Here is a 5,000-nt window from a genome sequence, read left to right on the forward strand (position 1 = left end):
TTACGTTAATGATCCTTCCGCAGGTTCCCCTACGGAAACCTTGTTACGACTTTTACTTCCTCTAAATGATCAAGTTTGGTCAACTTCCCAGCAACGCCGACGGCCGTGAAGCCACCGCGTGTCGGTCCGAAGACCTCACTAAATCATTCAATCGGTAGTAGCGACGGGCGGTGTGTACAAAGGGCAGGGACGTAATCAACGCGAGCTTATGACTCGCGCTTACTAGGAATTCCTCGTTTATGGGGGATAATTGCAAACCCCAATCCCCAGCACGAAGGAGTTTCAACGGGTTGCCCGGGCCTCTAGGCCAGGGAGAACATGTTGATTCCTTCAGTGTAGCGCGCGTGCGGCCCAGGACATCTAAGGGCATCACAGACCTGTTATTGCTCAATCTCGTGCGGCTCAAAGCCGCCGGTCCCTCTAAGAAGAATTTTAATACGCCGCCAGTGAGTTGCGCGACCCGAGAGCCGCGCACACCTAAATGACGACGCCTATTTAGCAGGCTAGAGTCTCGTTCGTTACCGGAATTAACCAGACAAATCGCTCCACCAACTAAGAACGGCCATGCACCACCACCCACCGAATCAAGAAAGAGCTATTAATCTGTCAATCCTTCCGGTGTCCGGGCCTGGTGAGATTTCCCGTGTTGAGTCAAATTAAGCCGCAGGCTCCACTCCTGGTGGTGCCCTTCCGTCAATTCCTTTAAGTTTCAGCTTTGCAACCATACTCCCCCCGGAGTCCAAAATCTTTGGTTTCCCGGAAGCTGCCCGCCGAGCCATTGTAGTAACGTCGGCGGATCGCTAGATGACATATTTACGGTTAGAACTAGGGCGGTATCTAATCGCCTTCGAACCTCTAACTTTCGTTCTTGATTGATGAAAACACCTTTGGCAAATGCTTTCGCTGATGTTCGTCTTGCGACGATCCAAGAATTTCACCTCTAACGTCGCAATACGAATGCCCCCAGTTATCCCTATTAATCATTACCTCGGAGTTCTGAAAACCAACAAAATAGAACCGAGATCATATTCTATTATTCCATGCACGAAATATTCAAGCGGCATTTTGAGCCCGCTTTGAGCACTCTAATTTGTTCAAAGTAAAATTGTCGGCCCACCTCGACACTCACTGAAGAGCACCGCGATAGGATTTTGATATTGAACCGGCTTTTAACGACCGGCTCACCGACGATATGCTCCGCAAACGTGTCAGTATCACCGCGGATGCGGTGCACCGACAGCGCGGCGCACAAATGCAACTACGAGCTTTTTAACCGCAACAATTTTAGTATACGCTATTGGAGCTGGAATTACCGCGGCTGCTGGCACCAGACTTGCCCTCCAATTGTTCCTCGTTAAAATATTTAAAGTGTACTCATTCCGATTACGAGGCCTCGTAAGAGTCCCGTATCGTTATTTTTCGTCACTACCTCCCCGTGCCGGGAGTGGGTAATTTGCGCGCCTGCTGCCTTCCTTGGATGTGGTAGCCGTTTCTCAGGCTCCCTCTCCGGAATCGAACCCTGATTCCCCGTTACCCGTGACAACCATGGTAGTCGCAGAAACTACCATCGAAAGTTGATAAGGCAGACATTTGAAAGATGCGTCGCCGGTACTGGACCATGCGATCGGCAAAAGTTATCCAGATTCATCAAAATTAACGACTTCAGACGCCAGGCCCTCCGTCGATTGGTTTTGATCTAATAAAAGCACTCATTCCATCACTGGTCAGAGTTCTGATTGCATGTATTAGCTCTAGAATTACCACAGTTATCCAAGTAACTGAGTAAGATCTAAGGAACCAAAACTGATATATTGAGCCATTCGCGGTATCGCCTTAATACGGCTTGCACTGAGACATGCATGGCTTAATCTTTGAGACAAGCATATAACTACTGGCAGGATCAACCAGGGAGCTAACTAAAGCTTCCGCTAGAGCCTCAAACGTAACACGACGATGCCGCCGCGACGTTTGCTTCTCTATATAATTATATTATGTGCGCGAGGCGTGTTTAAATAACATGATATGTGACAGCGGCGACCGTCACACGCACACTATTCACACACACACACACGGGCGCGCACACGTGGATAAATCTGAACACAGTCAGTTTAACCGTTGAAAGTATCATCTTAACGAGACACCCCTCAACAATTCCCATTCGCATCAAGCGAAGGAAAAATTTTAATATCGGTCAACTTTTATGACGCAAACGATCAATCTACGCACGGAGAGTGGAAGGATCGAAAATTGCGACCAAGTTTTGGAATATACGTGTGTTTCACACACACACGTATAAACATCTGATAAAAGCCCATTGGTACATCACAAACGTGTGCGATGTGAGCATTAAAAATTTTCATACTGCCGTTCAATAGTCGTAGTATATTTTTCACGGTCTGCGCTCCGAGAGTGTATCAAGATGCGTAATATTTATTACACTACACATATAAAATACAATCTACGAAACTGACAATCTATCAAACCGTCGGCAGACGCAATGTTACTACAGCTACTACTACTTCTTCTACTACTACTACTACCACACTACTGAACACTGATCTTCTGATTTGAAGAGTTTTTGTTGTTCCATAAAATACTAAAGATTAAAAACTGTATCGCGCCGTTTGCACAACACACGCTTTTATAATATCATCTTTGGTCTTTTATTATTTTATAGAACTAACACTACTCTACAATTCTGTCAGACTCACCACCAAACACCAACCCCAACCCCACATCAACGCCACACCGACACGCGAACTGCGGCAACGAGGAGAGCGCAGAGCACACACGGGCGACGCGGTACAACAGCGACGAAATAATGATACATACACATACGTACACAATCTCTCGCTGCGCACGCGCATCGCCCCCCGTCTTCGCTAGCCTCGCGCACCGATTGTCTCGCATCCCGGCAATGGTGTTTCTGCTTGTTTAATTTTTCACGTATCACGCACGGCATATGTACATACATACATACATACATACATACATACGCCGCGCGCGACTAACGCCTCGTGTTTTCAAGGTCAAGTCAAAAAACTTTGTACGCGTGCAGTTACGGCGGGCAGTCGTCAAAAATAATTCATGATTATAAATTTCGTGGTCCATATTAAATAAATTATAAACAACAACAACAACAACAACAACGACAAAAGAGGGCGTTAATTTTTGATAGACATAAATTTGAACCTCAATGTAATAATAGTTAGGTTTGTGTGTAGGTTAGGTTAGGTTAGGTTAGCTTTTTAAAACTAAATTATTTCTGGCCACGAAATTTATAATCATAATATTAGCTACATTTCGTTTCTCTTTTCTCAGAAAATTCGAAAATTTTAAAATTCGAAAAAATTCGGCTATTCAACAACAACAACAACAACAAAAGAGGGCGTTCATTTTTGATAGACATAAATTTGAACCTCAATGTAATAATAGTTAGGTTTCTGTGTGACGATTTAATAGTTAGGTTTGTGTTTAGGTTAGGTTAGGTTAAGTTAGGTTAGGTTAGGTTATGTTAGGTTGGGTTAGCCTTTTAAAACTACATAAATTATTTCTGGCCACGAAATTTATAATCATAATATTAGCTGCTTCGTTTCTCTTTTCTCAGAAAATTCGAAAATTTAAAATTCGATATAATTCGGCTATTCAAAACAACAACAACAAAAGAGGGCGTTAATTTTTGATAGACATAAATTTTTGAACCTCAATGTAACAATAGTTAGGTTTGTGTTTAGGTTAGGTTAGGTTAGGTTAGGTTAGCTTTTTAAAACTAAATTATATCTGGCCACGAAATTTATAATCATAATATTAGCTGTTTCGTTTCTCTTTTCTCAGAAAATTCGAAAATTTTAAAATTCGAAAAAATTCGGCAATTCAACAACAACAACAACAACAACAACAACAACAACAACGACGACGACAAAAGAGGGCGTTAATTTTTGATAGACATAAATTTGAACCTCAATGTAATAATAGTTAGGTTTATGTGTGACGATTTAATAGTTAGGTTTGTGTTTAGGTTAGGTTAGGTTAGGTTAGGTTAGGTAAGGTTAGGTTAGGTTAGGTTAGGTTAGGTTAGGTTAGGTTAGGTTAGGTTAGGTTAGGTTAGGTTAGGTTAGGTTAGCTTTTTAAAACTAAATTATTTCTGGCCACGAAATTTATAATCGTAATATTAGCTGTTTCGTCTCTCTTTTCTCGGAAAATTCGAAATTTTTCAAAATCGAAAAAATTCGGCTGTTCAACAACAAAAATAGGTACCTCAATGTACTAATAGTTTGGTTTCTGTGTGACGATTTATTAGTTAGGTTTGTGTTTATTTATTGCACGCCTCCTATGCGAAGCGTTGAGGTGGGTACTACTGTCACTTCGCGCAAAACATCTGATTTTTCAAACTTAAAATGTCTTTATGTATCATACATTGCACTTGTAAGATATTACATACACACACATATTAAGAAAAAACACTATTTTTAACGTTCATGATATTTTTGATGTCATTTTTGTTATTTAAACTAGTTAAAAAACAGTTTAAAAAAGTTCTGTCTTGGACGTCCGTGTGTCTGTATGTGCGGATCCTTTTTCTTGTTAACACGATAGCGACCGAAATACTTTACTAATCGAGTCTTTTTTTTTCTCTTACGCTTGAGTATGCTCAGGAATAGAACCCTTTCATTTTTCAGGGTCTGATTCGATGTGGTTTAATTGTTATTAAATAAACAAAAATAATAATTAATAAATATTTATTAAAAAAAAATTATGAGGCGTGCACTTTTGGATTTTTTTATTTATTTATTTTACTTATTTTATTTATTTGTTTCAGATTAATAATTTAAATCCATATATTTGTTAGTAAATTGGCCTTAAAAAACTATGTTAGTATTAGAAAAGAGAAACGAAACAGCTAATATATATATAGTTTTAAAAAATTACTAACCTAACCTAACCTAACCTAACCTAACCTATCCTTTTCCACCTTATAGAAATTTTTCCTGACGTATAGA

The 5,000-nt window shown here is 40.4% G+C and overlaps 1 non-coding gene across 1 annotated transcript; it reads right to left on the minus strand.

Moving 5' to 3' along the window:
* Positions 1-6: 6 nt before the first annotated feature.
* LOC149474906 (small subunit ribosomal RNA) lies at positions 7-1,911 on the minus strand. Its single transcript, XR_016318232.1, has one exon. It is a non-coding gene; the product is annotated as a small subunit ribosomal RNA (ribosomal RNA).
* Positions 1,912-5,000: the final 3,089 nt, after the last annotated feature.

Source organism: Colias philodice, unplaced genomic scaffold (assembly GCF_061535455.1).
Source record: "Colias philodice isolate Cphi_HAF_F1 unplaced genomic scaffold, ilColPhil1 Martin Lab GWU primary ptg000018l_1:1-1108441, whole genome shotgun sequence".
In the NCBI taxonomy this organism is placed as follows: domain Eukaryota; kingdom Metazoa; phylum Arthropoda; class Insecta; order Lepidoptera; family Pieridae; genus Colias; species Colias philodice.